The following is a 17,678-nucleotide window of genomic DNA, read 5'->3' as shown; positions in this document are numbered from 1 at the left end:
ACCCTACGTTTGGTAGTGTATATATGTCCATGCCACTCTCTCACTTCGTCACAGCTTACCCTTTCCCCTCCCCATATCCTCAAGGCCATGCTCTAGTAGGTCTGTGTTTTATTCCCGTCCTACCCCTAGGCTCTTCATGACATTTTTTTTTGGTTAGATTCCATAGATATGCGTTAGCATATGGTATTTGTTTTTCTCCATGTAGTGAGGTGGATGGACCTGGAGTCTGTCATACAGAGTGAAGTAAGTCAGAAGGAAAAACAAATATTTTCAGTTTTTTAAGGAACCTCCATACTGTTCTCCTAAGGAAAAAAAAAAAAAAGGTGTGCAGGCTTCTCATTGCAGTGGCTACTCTTGTTGTGGAGCACGGGCTCTAGGCGCGTGGGCTTCAGTAGTTGTGATGCGCGGGTTCTAGAGCGCAGGCTCAGTAGTTGTGGCACACAGGCTTAGTTGCTCTGCGTTATGTTGGATCTTTCCGGACCAGGGCTTGAACCCATGTCCCCTGGATTGGCAGGCGGATTCTTAACCACTGTGCCACCACAGAAATCCCTGTTGAGAGTTTTTTATCATGAATTGGATATTGAATTTTGCCAGATGCTTTTTCTGCATCTGTTGAGATGATCATATGATTTTATCCTTCATTTTATTTATTTATTTTTAAAGATTTGTTTTGATGTGGACCATTTTTAAACTCTTTATTCAATTTGTTACAATATTGCTTTTGTTAGATGTTTTGGTTTTTGGCCACGAGACATGTGGGATCTTAGCCCCTTGACCAGGGATCGAACCCACACCCTCTACATTGGAAGGCAAAGTCTCAACCGCTGGACTGCCAGGGAAGTCCCTATCCTCCATTTTATTAATGTGGTGTATCACATTGATTGACTTGAGGATGTTGAACCATCCTTGCACCCCTGGAATAAATCCCACTGGATCATGGTGTATGATCCTTTTAATGCATTGTTGAATTCAGTTTTCTAATTTTTGTTCAGGATTATTCATCTATGTTCTTCACAAATATTTGCTTGTAATTTCCTTTTCCTGCAGTGTCCTTGCCTAGTTTTTGTATATGAGGGTAAAGCTGGCCTCATAAAATGAGTATGGAAGTGTTCCCCCCTCTTCTATTTTTTGGAAGAGTGTGAGGAATGGTATTAATTATTTAAATGTTTGGTAGAACTGTTTGGGGTTTTGTTTGTTTGTTTTTTGGTTTTTTTTTGCGTTACGCGGGCCTCTCACTGCTGTGGTCTCTCCCGTTGCGGAGCACAGGCTCCGGACGTGCAGGCTCAGCGGCCATGGCTCACGGGCCTAGCTGCTCCACGGCACGTGGGATCTTCTCGGACCGGGGCACGAACCCGCGTCCCCTGCATCAGCAGGCGGACCCCCAACCACTGCGCCACCAGGGAAGCCCTGGGTTTTTTTTTTTATGATTTATATTTCCTTATTGCTATTCTCCATTTGATTAGACAGTGTGATCATACTTTTCTTCAAATAGTTGATTTGATTTTTGCCTGCTAAATCCAATATTTGGCCCCTCTCATAGGCAATTTCTGTTGCCTGATTTTTTTTTTTTCCATGTGTATGGTCACACTTTCCTGTTTCTTTGCATAACTGGTAATTTTTTAAAAATTTGACATTTTAGATAATATACTGTAGTAACTCCAGTGTTAATCCCCCCTCCCTCACCCCAAAAGGACTGTTGTGTTTTGCTTATTTTTCTCAATAACTTGGCAGGGCTATTTTATTAAAATCTATTTTCCTTGGCTATGTGCACCCTCTGAAGTTGCTCATCAGCGGGTACAGCCTTAGGCATACATAGTCACCTCTTTTTCTGATCTTTTTTAAGTTGTCTGTCACTGTTGGTATCACACCCAGCTGTTAGTCTTCAGTAATTGCAGGCAAATTGCTCTACTGTCTTTAGCAATGCCCTGGAGCATACATTTTGCCACATTCCGATTCAATTAAATTCAGGTCACTCTGCAGGAGTAGTCTTTAAGGCCAGTCTTTGGGTTTTGCTCTTATCCCAGTAGGCTCTTCTTAGCAGTCTCATTCTTTGGTTCTTTTTGGTAAACTTGCAGCTGGTTTATAATTTAACTTTTTGCTCTATTGAATCTGCCAGCCTCCTCTTCAGTGCTTACCACCAAACTTTCCTTTATTTTGGGGAGCACTCTTAGGCTTGAACCTCCTCACATTCTATTCCAAATAAGGTCAGATCCCTTTGGAGCTCTCCATTCTTTTTTTTTTTTTTTTTTTTTTTTTTTTAACTTTTGGCCATGCCGTGTGGCTTGTAGGAACTAGCTCTCTTTGACCCGCATCCTTGGCAGTGAAAGCATGGAGTCCTAAGCACTGGACCACCAGGGAACTCCCTGGAGCTCTCCATTCTCATAGCTTGCCTCTGTACCACTACTCTGGAGCTTTTCTCAGAGTGACAGTGCCAGCTTCTCTTGGAGTGACAGGCCTGATTTATAAGCAGGGTACTGGGTAGGGCAGTAGTCTCTGGTCTTCTTGGCTTTTCTCTCCTGGCATAAATCATCTGCACTTTATTTGAGCTTGGGTGAAGACTGTTGGAGCCCCAGTGTTCTTGGTCTATTGTGCCTGGGGGTAGAGTTTTCACCCTATGAGTGGGTACTAGGTAGAGAAGAAAGACCCAGATCGCTCAGCCACTTTTGCCAAGACTTAAGCTTCTTCAACATGTATTTGGGAGAAACTGAGAAATGCTGGTGCCTTGTCCTTCACAGAAAGATACCGTAGCTGATCGCTGGGAGGTGGGAGAGAAAGCCTTATGTTCTTGTCTGGATCTGTCCAGGGTAGAGCTTCATCACACTGAGCTGGGCCAGGGAGGAGGAGGAAGGAAGTAGGTGGTACCTCAAGTGCTAAAGACTCTCCCTGTTCTCTTAGAAAGATTTAGATTTTCTTGGATCAATGTTTCTTCATTTGTTGTATGCCCTTAACACAGAGACTTTAAAATAGTTGGTTTCTTAAAAGTAATTTTTACCTGTTAGAGTGGTTTCACTAGGAAAGGCTCCTCATATCATTATTCCAGAAATCATCTCCATGGATTAGATTTATTTTTATTTTTAAAAATCTTTTTATTTATTTATTTTTTGGCCATGCTGCGAGGCTTGTGGGGATCTTAGTTCCCTGACCAGGGGTTGAACCTGGGCCCTGGCAGTGAAAGCATTGAGTTCTAACCACTGGACCACAAGGGAACTCCCTTAGATTTATTTATTTCTTCTTATTATTTTTTTTTGCGGTACACGGGCCTCTCACTGTTGTGGCCTCTCCCATTGCGGAGCACAGGCTCCGGACGCGCAGGCCCAGCGGCCACGGCTCACAGGTACAGCCGCTCCGCGGCGTGTGGGATCTTCCCGGACCGGGGCACGAACCCGCGTCCCCTGCATCGGCAGGCGGACTCTCAACCACTGCGCCACCAGGGAAGCCCTGTATCTTTTTTTTTAAGATTCCACATATAAGCAATATCATATGATATCTGTCTTTCTCTGTCTGACTTACTTCACTTAGTATGATAATCTCTAGGTCCATCCATGTTGCTGCATATGGCATTATTCATTCTTTTTTATGGCTGAGTAATATTCCATTGTATTTATGTACCACATCTTCTTTACCCATTCATCTGTCTATGGACATTTAGGTTGTTTCCATATCTTTGACTATTGTAAATAGTGCTGTTATGAACATAGGGGTGCATATATCTTTTAAAGTTAGTGTTTTCATTTTCTTAAATTGTATCTTAAGGTTACATCTCTTTATCCCAATCATCTGTCTATGGACATTTAGGTTGTTTCCATATCTTTGACTATTGTAAATAGTGCTGTTATGAACATAGGGGTGCATATATCTTTTAAAGTTAGTGTTTTCATTTTCTTAAATTGTATCTTAAGGTTTAGAAGGGACCTCTAATGTCAGTAAGGTCAACCCTTCAGTCAATGAAGACAGACCTAAATATCCTTGATTCATAGTTCTTTAATCTCTGCTTGGTGACAGTTTATGATTTCCTACACAGGCAAATGGTTTGACGCTGGACAGCTTATGTTAAAAGGTCATTTTGACCTGAAATATGTCAGCAATTGATAACAGTTTTGAAAGCAAATAAATTGTCTAATCCTTCCTGTGTTAAACAGTTCTTCAAACATTTAAGACCTGGCATCAAATCTCCCTTTACTCTTTTCTTTTTAAAATTAATTTTTTTAATTAAAAAGATTTATATATTTATTTGGCTGCATCAGGTCTTAGTTGCGGCAGGCAGGATCTTCGTTGTGGCAAGCGGGCTTCTCTCTAGTTGCAGCGCATGGGCTTAGTTGCGGGCTCAGTAGTTGCACCATGGGGGCTTAGTTGCCCCGCAGCCTGTGGGATCATAGTTCCCTGACCAGGGATTGAACCCGTGTCCCCTGCATTGGAAGTCAGATTCGTAACCACTGGACCACGAGGGAAGTCCCTAAAATTAATTAACCAATGTTTCTTTTTTTAAAAAAATATTTATTTATTTATTTGTTTATTTGGTTGCACCAGGTCTTAGTTGTGGTTCCAGGGCTCCTTAGTTGTGGCATGTGGGCTCCTTAGTTGTGGCATGCAAACTCTTAGTGGCAGCATGCAGGTGGGATCTAGTTCCCTGACCAGGTATTGAACCCAGGCCCCCTGCATTGGGAGCACGGAGTCTTTTTTTTTTTTAATAAATTTATTTATTTAATTTATTTATTTTTGGCTGCGTTGGGTCTTCGTTGCTGCGCGCAGTCTTTCTCTAGTTGTGGCACACGGGCTCAGTAGTTGTGGCTCATGGGCTCTAGAGTGCAGGCTCAGTAGTTGTGGTGCATGGGCTTAGTTGCTCCGCGGTATGTGGGATCTTCCTGGACCAGGGATCGAACCCGTGTCCCCTGCACTGGCAGGTGGATTCTTAACCACTGCGCCACCAGGGAAGTCCCACCAATGTTTCTTTAAATGAGGAAATTTCTGAAACTCTAAACATCATAGCCACTTTTTAAAAATGTCTCTCTTAAATTTGGTCTAAGTTAAATGCAAAAACCTAAATGTGACCCAAATAATTCTGTGTATGAGACTATTATTTTCAGTACAGGGGTATAGGAAGTAAACAGATGGATAAATAGATCAATATATATGGACAGATAATTAGATTAATACCTTTCAAAAATACATTTGCTCAAACTGCAGAGGCCAAAATAGGAGAGACAGTGAACATAATATTCAAAGCTGGAACTTGGGAAACTTGGCTCTCCAACAAACTCACTTTATCAATTCCTTCAAAAACCTCTGGGGAAATGAAATGTGCCTCTCCCTTACTTGAGAAACGGGTGTGAGGTGAGTCTGAGAGATGCCACGAGAGCAGTGTCCACCTTGCACTGACCCCAGCATAAATGTGAATGTAACCTCTTTGGGTGTGTGCTCCTGAAAACTGTCTCAGTAACAGAATTCAGACCAGCATCCTGGGGAGAGCTGACACAGGCACCATGTTGGGCAAAAGTGCTGATGTCTAGCCCTGGGGTTTGTATCCCATCAGAAGTGGACTGCCAAGTTCTTCTGGTAGGGCTTAGATTTAAATGAATTTATATTTGATTTTAACTCAATGTATTAGTTGCTGTTCTTGGATAAATTACTTAATTTCTGATCCTAAGACTGCCAACTATTAAAAGAGGGTATTGTTGGGACTTCCCAGGTGGCACAGTGGTTAAGAATCCGCCTGCCAATGCAGGGGACATGGGTTCGAGCCCTGTTCCGGAAAGATCCCACATGCCGTGGAGCAACTAAGCCCGTGAGCCACAACTACTGAGCCTGCGCTCTAGAGCACGTGAGCCACAACTACTGAGCCCACGTGCCACAACTACTGAAGCCTGCATGCCTAGAGCCTGTGCTCCACATCAAGAGAAGCCACCACAATTAGAAGCCTGCGCACCGCAACGAAGAGTAGCCCCCACTCGCCGCAACTAGGTTAGTTTTAGCTTGGACAATGACTATCTGTAGGGGGGGAAAAGGACGGGAGTGGCTGCAACGAGAAGGAGAAGGTGAGATGAAGAGATTAGAGGAGGAGGCGCAGCATGTGCCAGTGCCACAGGCACAGGCATGCTCAATCCCAGCCTTGTACAGGCCTGCAAGTAGAAAGATCTTGAACTTGTATGATGTGTCTCCACCTGTGGCAAACGCGTATCAAGCCTATTTTGTGCCAGGTCCAAGTTCTGTGTTTGGAAATGGCAAAGTAGAAAGATTTCATTTTACTAACTAATATCTTCTGGGTACTCTGTTCAATATGGCAATATTCCCCCAAGTACTTCTGGAGTACCAGTGGAATCCAAGGAAGTACGAGGCCAGGTGAGGGGAGTTTTCTAGAGGAGATTCCCAATTCTTATTCAGGTGTTTCCTTATGTCAGTGCAAGAGCACTCTTAGCTTTCAATTTCTTTCCTTAGTAAAAACAAAAGAAGGATCACAGTGGAAACTACTCACAAAGTTTTCTAGGTCTTAGGTAACCGGGGTAGCTCATAAGGAGGCTTAAAATTAAACCTGTATCCATGCAAGGAAGTATTTATTTAGCTGAAGACTATTTAGTGCTGTTCCTTCACTCTTTTGGTTTTTCTTCACTGTCTCACATTAAAACATATTTGAGATTTATATTTGGAGCCAGAATTTTAAAGGGCATCAAGGAGGCTTTCCATTTGTATGTTATTGTAGTATGGTCGGAGTTATTTTCCAAATGAAAACCAGCAGATAAATAGTCCTCTGGTTACTATCCTCCAAGGATTCCAATTTTCCATATGAAAAAAGCCATATTGTTGGACAGAATTTCAGCTTGATGTTTCATCCCAGTAACTGCAATTAAATTCTACTATGGGTTATAGGTAAATCCTTGCCTATGATGTAAAAGATCCAACTGTTTTTTTTGAATAATCTCAAATGCAGTGAATTCATGTCTGGGGAGCATCTGATACTTCACTTCCTAATCTTGCTCCATTTTTTCCATCACAAATAGCTCATTATTGAAAAGGAAGGGGGCTGGGCTTCCCTGGTGGCGCAGTGGTTAAGAATCCGCCTGCCAATGCAGGGGACATGGATTCGAGCCCTGGTCTGGGAAGACCCCACATGCCGCGAAGCAACTAAGCCCGTGTGCCACAACTACTGAAGCCCATGCACCTACAGCCCGTGCTCTGCAACAAGAGAAGCCACCGCAACGAGAAGCCCGTGCACCACAATAAAGACCCAACGCAGCCAAAACTAAATAAATTAATTAATTTAAAAAGAAAAAAAGAAAAGAAAGGGGGCTGAGTCCTATTTCGTGTTGGTGAAATAACAGGGATCACTGGTAGGGGGAAGTTATAATGGCCCTATGGGCTAGAACATGAAGAAGAGAAAAAGATAAAAGAGTTTCAGGAAGAGGGTAGATTCTAGGGCAGCAGCACTGAGGGGTCTGAGAGTCCCAGATTCTCTAAGGCAATGATTATCACAGTGCAATCCCAGACCAACACCAGTAGCACCACCTGGGAACTTATTAGAAATAAAGAATCTCAGGCCTCACCCCAGACACACAGAATCAAAATCTGCATTTTAACAAAATCCTCTGGTAATCTGTATATACAGTAAAGTTTGAGAATCACTGGTTGAAAAACACCAAGAGTTTTATCCTTTTATGCCATAATATTCTTGCCTTATTTAGGACTTTTATAATAGAGTCCCCCTAAAGTTTACTTGGACTTGGAAGAGGGTTCACATCACAAAGGGTAAAGTGGTCCCTTATGCTGTCCATGTGTTAGCTCACAGCTTACCCTAATGACTCAGTCAGGAATTTTTAATAAACTCCTATGAGCAAAGTACTAAGATATGTGTTATGGAGGATATATACTCTTTACAAAACCTTAATTTTTGTGACTGGGAGACAGGCTATCCTTAAAGTAGGAAATAATCCACATATCCTGTTAGGGTCTACTCTAATTCTCTAATGTATTAGACTTTTTGAGATTCTAACTAGCTGCCATGAGAAACAAGGCATGTGGCTTTAATAAATGTTTCATTCAACCAAATGTAAAATGCATGTTATTATATGGAATTAGATTTGTTCTCCCTGTGCACATCCTGCTCTTCATTAGATGAGTCAAATTTAAATATTACATTGAAAATTCAAGAGTAGTTTCATAAGCTCTCTGCTAAATAAATACAACTCCAATTTTAAGCATAGTGCAGTATAAAGAAAACAGCAGTAATGGCTGTGGATAGTTTAAAAATGCTGTACAGGAGACTGCATGCATTACTTCAAGATCATTCAGAGAAATAAATGTATCATTTACCAATGAATTTGGTTATCTTAAAAAAAAAAGTCAGGCTATAGCACTTTTTCTACCAACATTGGCCAAGAGTAATCTGCTCTCCTATGAACCAACCAACAGCTACTGATTATTGAGTGGCTCTATATAACCAACATTGTGAAAGACATAAAAGTACAGGAAACAAAACTTGTTCCCCAGGAATTTATAGTCTAGACTGAGAGAAAAACTAGATGCACATAAAAATAATGGTCAAGACAGTATATAAGTCTCAAATGAGGGATGCAAACAAGTGTGCAGAAGTTAACTTTGTCTTGGATGATCACCGAAGCTTCACAGAGCACACAGGATTTGAGCTGGGCATTGAAGCTCAATCTAAGTTGAATAAAATGATAGAATTGATATTTGTCTGGAGTAAAACATTCTCCGTCAGCCATAGTTCTCATAGTGCTTTTTTTTTTTTTTTTTTTTGTGGTACGCGGGCCTCTCACTGTCGTGGCCTCTCCCGTCGCGGAGCACAGGCTCCGGACGCGCAGGCTCAGCGGCCGTGGCTCACGGGGCCAGGCGCTCCACAGGCTCCGGACGCGCAGGCTCAGCGGCCGTGGCTCACGGGCCCAGCCGCTCCGCGGCACGTGGGATCCTCCCGGACCGGGGCGCGAACCCGCGTCCCCTGCGTCGGCAGGCGGACTCTCAACCACTGCGCCACCAGGGAAGCCCTCATAGTGCTTTTTTAAAAAGAAACATTTTCTTGCGACTCTCTCATATCAGAGGCCTGAGTCTAAGGTCCAAATGTATTAGTCTTACTATGTTATTATCCATTCAGTTAAAAAAAACCCAACAACAAAATGACCATTTTTGAATGATAACTTAGCTAATGCTACATGGAACTTTGTTTATCTGGCAAAATGTTAATGTATTAGCTTCGTTTCACCATCCTGGTGTATTATTTTCCCTCATGCTTTGGCCGAGCAGGATTCTAGTTGAAAACAGTAACATGAAACTAGGCAGCAACATCCCCGCTTTGAATGCGTGTTCACTGTGTCCTCCAGGGCCATGCTCTTCACACACGGGGCTTAATAAATGTTGTTGGCAGATGGATTAACAAAAAGAATGATCCTGGTGCAGCTCTCTGGTCCCTCTTTCCTAGGTTACAGCAGAAAAAGCACTCAACGGTGAAAGAAGGAAAAAAAAAGTCTGGCTGGGATTGGATACCAGCTGACTGGTTTCTGTTAGTAATAGTATATTTTTTGTTTACCAAACAACCTAAACTACTTGGAGGCTAAAGTAAAAGTGAGGGGTCCTAACATGATGCCAAAGAATAATTTTCAAAAGGATAAAAACACGACCTCTCACATATAAAATAAACACGTGGTGAATGATTCTATTCAACTCATTAGTTAATGAGGGAAACGGTAAAAGACTGGGTTCAAATGAGAATTGGAGCAGCTAAGTATTAATAAATTTAAAAAGGAATGTTATGATAAGATTGCTAGGTTAGATACAAAACTAGTTAATGTCCCACAGGGCCACAACCCACAACCTCTAGGATTATCTTTCCTACTGGACATAAATTATTTGTATCTCTAACCAGACAAAAATCTACAAGTTAACCTCTGCTCCTACAGAGATGTCAAATAACCTAGTCGACAGTCAAAGGGGGCTTCCCTGGTGGCACAGCGGTTAAGAATCCGCCTGCCAATGCAGGGGACATGGGTTCGAGCCCCGGTCCGGGGAAGATCCCACATGCCGCGGAGCAACTAAGCCTGTGCACCACAGCTACTGAGCCTGCACTCTAGAACCCGCGAGCCACAACTACTGAGCCCGCGAACCACAACTACTGAAGCCCGCGCGCCTAGAGCCCATGCTCTGCAACAAGAGAAGCCACCGCAATGAGAAGCCCGTGCACCACAACAAAGAGCAGGTCCCGCTCGCCGCAACTAGAAGAAAACACGCGTGCAGCAACGAAGACCCAACACAGCCAACAATAAATAAAATATATAAATTAAACAGTCAAAGGTGCAAGCCCGGCAGGGCATTGGAAGAACACCCAGTAATCTCATCTCTTGTGTCTATTTCGAGTTTTGAATAATTGTTCTGACACTCAGAAGAGGCTCTCAAAAGGCAATGGCAAAGGTCCAACATCATGCTAGAATAGTATGCAGATCTTTATAATGCATATGACATTGTACCAATTATAAAAGAACATTGTTAGGGCAGGTATACATTCTGTACAGTTTGAGGTAACATGATTTGATTTATGTAATGACAAGACTCAGAGAAGTAGGGCACAAAAAAAATGTTCCGGTGAATATTAATGACCAGAGTTCATATACATGGCAACCTCAGTGATCTGGAACCTAGTTGGGAACCAACCTAGATATAAATTTAAAGAGTATTTAAGTCCAATTTTAGATTTAATTCTAACAGTCTTGCTTGTCTGGAGAATACTGGACACAGTCATAATTCAGCAGAGAGGTGCCTTTAGAGAGGAATACATAATCCAAAAGCACCTAGGGCCACTTAGTTATAGGCTGTAGCACTATAAACCTCTGAAGGCATCAGTGCCTTATACAGTAAAGTCCTATAAAAAAACTCATCTTCATATAAGGGTCAGTTATCAAAAACCCTAAATTGTTTTTTAATAAGCTCTGCTGAAGAAAATGTGCAAATATAGAATTCAAAACTACTTCTATGAAAAATGTTTTAAAATGTAAAAGGGTTGGTATTTATAGAGTTAACAAATCAATTCAACCCCCAGTATTGAATATATATCATGTGCAGGATACCTTATTGGGCCCTGAGTTGTACTAAAAGGAATAAGATATCGTTCCTGCTTTCTAAAAGCTTATGACAGCGAGATATCTTTGCAAACATATTTAATACAAGAAAGTCTGAATGAAGTGTTAGTGCACATGTCGAAACACACAGGAAAGAGTGACTCAGACCTAAATTAGAGGAAGTCATGGAAGACTTTGTGGAGAAAGGGACATTTAGGTTGGGACTTGAAAGATTTAATATTCATTTGACTGGAAAATTCTCTAAAAGGAATGACTGTGAATAAATGAAGTGTTGCTATGTTTTTTTCTCAAAATGACTCCAATTATGTAGAAAAATACATGTGATACTATAAACAAAGACAAGTGACAAACTGAGATGAAAACATCACAAAAGACAGACCCGTATTGTGGACAGTTCACAAAAGAAACAGTAATGGCCATGAACATCCAAAACTGTATTTGATCTTGCTAATAACCAAAGAAATGCAAAGTAAAATCAGATACACTTTTGCAGAGAGCAGCATGACAAAGATTAAAGCGAGAGATAGTACTTGTGGTTGGTAAGTGTGTAAAGAATCTAGCGCCCTCATGTACAGTTATTAAGAATTTAAACTTGTATAACCTTTCCTTTAGATAAAGGATTTATCCTATGAAAATAATTACACAGTAGTACAAAGATTATATCCATATGAATGTCACCAAAACACATAACAATTTTTAAAAGGAAAAAGCAAAGAAAGAAATATCCAACAGTTGAGAATTGGTTAATAAATTATGGATCCATGATATATCATGTGGCATTAAAAACTGTAATCACATAAAATTTAATGATGTGAAAAAAATTACAAAATATTAAGTGAGAAAAAAAGCATGTTATAAAAGTCTGTCGGTCAATATGGTCCCAGTTTTGATTTTTAAAACAAGAAAAAAAGGATCTTTGTTTTCCTGTTTGTTTCCAGATTATGCCTTTAGGTCTCAGCTCCCACATTTAACAATGATCTAATTCGAAGCTGATACATTTTTTTTCCTTATAAGAAACTCTGGAATCAAATAGTGAAATAATGTTTTTTAACTATTATAATGCTTAAGAAAATCTGAGACAGTATATACACCAATAAAGTTAATATAACTTTTAATTTTCTTATTCTGTAAAATGTCTGTGATAACATATATTACTTTAAAATCAGAACAGCAAACATACAATTATTTACAAGTTGAAAATAATGGCCTTATTTTATTTTTGGCATGGGATCTTAGTTCCCCAACCAGGGATTGAACCCGCGCCCTCAGCAGTGAAAGCGCTGAGTCCTAACCACTGGACCTCCAGGGAATTCCCATGGCCTTATTTTATATAGCGTTAACACTTCTAGGAATTTAGTGTGAAGAATTAATCATAGATATACAGAGAACTGTTTGTACAGCACTGTCTTAGCCTGTGTTCCCCAGAAAAAGAACACGAGGCAAGGCGTACATACTAATAATTTATGCGTGAGGGAAAGGGGAGTCAGAAGAGCATACACAGGGGCACACGGCAAGCTTGCCACGGCCTCCTAACAGAGTCAGCTTGGTCTCACGGGGCGTCTTCACTGCGCTGATATAAAGTGCTGCGCCTAGGAGCAGTCCATTCAGGGGGAGGAAGGGAAAATAACTTATACAGCAGTTCCCTTCCTTTCCTGAACTCTCATTTGTCAGTCAGCCTCAGAGGACATTAAGGCCCCTAAATTTCCAGGCTGTGCTACCTGGCCTCTCCAGGCAGTTACTGGAGAGGCCAGTGGGCAGGCACAGCAGGTGGTCTTCATTGTCAAGTTGGTGGATGGGGCTCCTTGATTTGCGGGGCTATGGTGGCAGCAGCTGTTACCGGGTCCACAACCACGGAGGACTACGAGCCACTGCTAGTGTTGCGCTGTGTGTGTGTGTGTGTGTGTGTCTGTGTGTGTGTGTCTCTGTGTGTGTGTGAGTGTGTGTGTGAGTGTGTGAGTGTGTGTGTCTGTGTGTGTCTGTGTCTGTGTGTGTCTGTGTGTGTGTGAGTGTGTGTGTCTGTGTGTGTGTGTCTCTGTGTGTGTGTGGCTGTGTGTGTGTGTGTGTGGCTGTGTGTGTGTGTGTCTGTGTGTGTGTGTGTGTGTGTGTGTGTGTAAGGGGGTAGGGAGTAGGGGGGTGAAATAGGCATGGCTGTGCAGATTTTGGGTGGCACACCACAGGGTAAGATACAGTCAACCCCTTGCACCACTTGGATCTACTCATATCCTCTTACAATATCCAGATCTCATAAGAGAGCACGATGCCCTCACTTCCTCTCCAGAAGAAAGGAAAGAGTCATCTTAATGGTAATAGCCACTCATCTCCTTGAAGCACACCAAGACCCACTCTCTGCCGCTGTAGCTGGCCCCAAATTTGTAACTAGTATTGGTATCATTTCCTGCCACCTATTCCAGATTGCCCTCCCTTTCAGCCAAGCATTTTGGCTGTTCTGAGTTGCCTGATGGACATAGCTTGAGCCCTTCATTGTCTTGTCCTTGTTGGGTCATGGATGCTTCAATTGCTCATTTACAGTTATCAGTGGCATGGAAACATCACAAGATACTCTCATTTTATAGAATAAAGTGTACCTGCTCATTTTACACAAGAAACACAAGAAAAAGGCATACCTATCACCCATACCAAATCTTACTACGAGGCACCTCCCCCCCCAAAAAAAAGGCAAGTCAGTGGGTGGTGGTGGGGGACCAGTCTGAAATACTGGTGTCTGTGAGGATTCCTTTAATCAAAGAACCATAAACCCGCAGCAGGTTTTCATGCTTTCCCCTCTCTTATTCATTAATGGTGGGATAGCTTACAGAGTGTGTCAGTGGAGAAAACACAATTCTTTTAATGACCTAACTAACATCTCTGATTCTTTAGAAGAAGGCATCACTTCTGAAGGAGAATACCATGTGAGCAAAGAGGCATCTACACAGCATATCGAAGGCAGGGGACGCTCACTTCATCCAGGCAACAAAATGGCAAAGGACTTATGTCCTCCACCTACTACCTACCTACCTATCTATCCATCCAATTATTCAAATAGCCAAGATTTACGAACATCGTCCTGGGAAATCGCAATCTGTTACAAAATGCACTTTCTCTGCATTTTCTGAGTTCTTGACAAGGGAAGGAACTTCCGCCATGTGCTTGTCTCAGTTGTCCATTTCAAAGAAGAGGGATGAATATTTCCATGTTTACTTCTGACAGATGAACTTCCAATGAAAGAAACATATATTCAAGCTAAGTTAAACTTCCCTATTAATGTTCTAATTACACTAACTTTTAGATTTTACTGGATTTTAAAATCCATACTTATTTTTTAAATTGGGGCAAGTCTCCTTCCTGATGCTACCCTCAACTACTTCTGCTCATTTATTCAGAACTACTATGTACTTATAATATGCAGATTCAACTTACACAGCTTATGAAGAAATACATTTCCAGCACGTTTACTTTGTGTTACACATTATTTATCAATATTTGAAATACATAGGTTGTTTTAACCAACTGTGTTCTACTAAGAGCTGTAGTAATTATTCAGTTATTTAATACTTGTAACCTTAACATCACAGGAGAAAATTGCTTCTAATTTAAATTTATATACATATTTTTGTTGCAGACACATGTGATCAGGTCAACAGTCAGTAATGGACTTTTAAATATAAAAAATATGTTAGATCAAACTTCTGTAGGGAGAAGGAATTCAGGAAACTAGTAATGATGTAAAAATTTTGACTATTAAATACAAGCTTTACTTTTAAATCTATTTTAATTTAAAAACCGGTGGTAGGGTTTCTCTGGTGGAGCAGTTGTTGAGAATCTGCCTGCCAATGCAGGGGACACAGGTTTGAGCCCTGGTCCGGGAAGATCCCACATGCCGCGGAGCAACTAAGACCGCGCGACACAACTACTGAGCCCGTGCTCTAGAGCCTGCGAGCCACAATTACTGAGCTCGCGTGCTGCAACTACTGAAGCCTGCGCGCCTAGAGCCCGTGCTCCATGACAAGAGAAGCCACCGCAGTGAGAAGTCTGCGCACCGCAACGAAGAGTAGCCCCTGCTCGCGGCAACTAGAGAAAGTCTGTGTGCAGCAACAAAGACCCTATGCAGCCGAAAATAAGATAAATAAATCCATTTATTTTTTAAAAAGGTGTTAAAATAAATAAATAAATAAACAAAAAACCCATAAAAAGGTGTTAAAATACACATAACATAAATTTACCATCTTAACTATCATTAAGTGTACAGTGCAGTAGTGTTAAGCACATTCACACAGTCTCCAGAACTCTTTATCTTGCAAAACTGAAACTCTATAACCATTAAACAATTCCCCATCTCCCCCTCCCCCCAGCCCCTGACAACCACCCTTCTACTTTCTATGTATTTGATCACTCTACAAAACCCACATAAGTGGAATCACACAGTATTAATACAAGCTGTACTTTTGTATTTAAAAAAAGGGAGGTAGGTATAAAATTGCTATGATATGTAGATTTCATTGGATATATTTAATAAATATTTTATTTTTATTTATTTAATTTTAAAAATATTTATTAATTTATTTTTGACTTGGGTCTTCGTTTGGGGTCTTCGTTTCTGTGCGAGGGCTTTCTCTAGTTGCGGCAAGCGGGGGCCACTCTTCATCGCGGTGCGCGGGCCTCTCACTATCGCGGCCTCTCTTGCTGGGGAGCACAGGCTCCGGCCGCGCCGGCTCAGCGGCCATGGCTCACGGGCCCAGCCGCTCCGCGGCATGTGGGATCCTCCCGGACCGGGGCGCGAACCCGGTTCCAGCCGCTCCGCGGCATGTGGGATCTTTCCAGACCAGGGCTCAAACCCGTGTCCCCTGCACTGGCAGGCAGATTCTCAACCACTGCGCCACCAGTGAAGCCCCAATATTTTATTTTAAAGTGTTAATATGTCAGAAATCAAACTTTTTGCCACTATCTAAACTTATGAATTAAAGTTCTGAAGGTCAATTCAAAAGGTGTAAGGCAATACTTAATTTTCCGAATTTCATTTAGGGAGTATGTGAGTAGAAAAGAAGCCCAGTGATCCCAATTTACTCTGTTTTTTTGTTTTTATGGCTGCGGCCCGTGGCTTGTGGGATCTTAGTTCCCCCATCAGGGATTGAACCCGGGCCACTGCAGTGAAAGCACCAAGTCCTAACCACTAGACCACCAGGGAATTCCCTACTCTTTTTGTTTTATACACAAGAAATTAAATGATTGGCATATAGTCAAGACCTAGTTGACTGTAGTGCATGAGAGAAAACCTAAGACTCCTGATACCTAAGGGCCCCTTCGCACCACAGATTCTGTTGTCCATACATTTTATATATTTATTTCAATTTTAACCGCACTATTCACATATAATCTGTGTGAATACTTAGTATAGTCAAGAATCCTTTGTAATAAAATAATACCTTATATCTCTAGCATAAGTTAGATTTTTATATAATAAACTTAAATAGACGAATCTGGATTTGTTAATATGGTATTCTGTTTTAAGCAAGATTAAGTGTATCAACCTATAAATGATCAGTACACTAAAATGGACTTACAGGGCTTCCCTGGTGGCGCAGTGGTTGAGAATCCACCTGCCGATGCAGGGGACATGGGTTCGTGTCCCGGTCCGGGAAGATCCCACATGCTGTGGAGCGGCTGGGCCCGTGAGCCATGGCTGCTGAGCCTGCGCGTCCGGAGCCTGTGCTCCGCAACAGGAGAGGCCACAACAATGAGAGGCCCGCGTACCACAAAAAAATAATAATAATAAAATAAAATAAAAAATAAAAAATAAAAAAATAAAATGGACTTACAGAGGTAGGATAGGCCTCAGAGGTCATCTAATCTGAAAAATACAGAATAAATTAAGGCACAGTGAAGTAAATTGCCCACAAATAGCCTTCAGGAAATTCTGAAACATATTTGAAATGTTAAAGACATGAGTTATGTGACTATCCATAAATATTTCTTAATCTTTTAAAAGGGATCTTTAAGAAATTTCAAAATAAATGAATGAAATCGAATAATTTAAAACTCAAGTGCTGTTATTTCTACGAGATCTCGGATTACATGTTCATTTGTTCATTGGAAGAAAAATCACATTTTCATTTCTTATATTTTATTTATATTAGACACAGCACTTCAATATTAATTCAAATATCTATCCATTAAATGCAAAAATGTTAATGCAATATTAAAAATGAAATTTAAATGAAAGCAAGGGGATATCACATTAAGGTTCCCATGGCAACTCTCACTACACTTTTCAGCTTCTGAATTGTAATATGGTCATTTATTATAGGCTCATATAAAATATAATTTTGCAAATATTTAAAGATGTATATAGGTTAATTCATGTCAATTTAAGGCTTCATATGCAATGTAATATAATACATCAGACTAACAATACTCTAAATATTAACCCATATTCTTAATTTAGACATACTATATAAAACAAATGCAAACTTCCTAAATTTTTTTTTTTTTTTTTTTGTGGTACGCGGGCCTCTCACTGCTGTGGCCTCTCCCTTTGCGGAGCACAGGCTCCGGAAGCGCAGGCTCAGCGGCCATGGCTCAAGGGCCCAGCCGCTCCGCGGCATGTGG

General features: G+C 41.2%; 1 protein-coding gene across 2 annotated transcripts in view; it reads right to left on the bottom strand.

Annotated features, from left to right (window-relative positions):
- Positions 1–17,678, bottom strand: part of XRCC2 (X-ray repair cross complementing 2) — a 165,612-nt gene that overhangs the window by 112,582 nt on the left and 35,352 nt on the right. For both annotated transcript variants that reach the window (XR_008617302.1, XR_008617301.1), the window contains exon 2: positions 16,889–16,920. The gene's annotated coding sequence lies outside the window, so the exon portion shown is untranslated. The remainder of the gene's footprint in view (positions 1–16,888; positions 16,921–17,678) is intronic.

This window comes from Physeter macrocephalus, chromosome 5 (assembly GCF_002837175.3).
Source record: "Physeter macrocephalus isolate SW-GA chromosome 5, ASM283717v5, whole genome shotgun sequence".
Classification (NCBI taxonomy): Eukaryota; Metazoa; Chordata; class Mammalia; order Artiodactyla; family Physeteridae; genus Physeter; species Physeter macrocephalus.
Note: the sequence above shows the minus strand (reverse complement) of the source record. Positions and strands in the feature narration are given on the sequence as shown.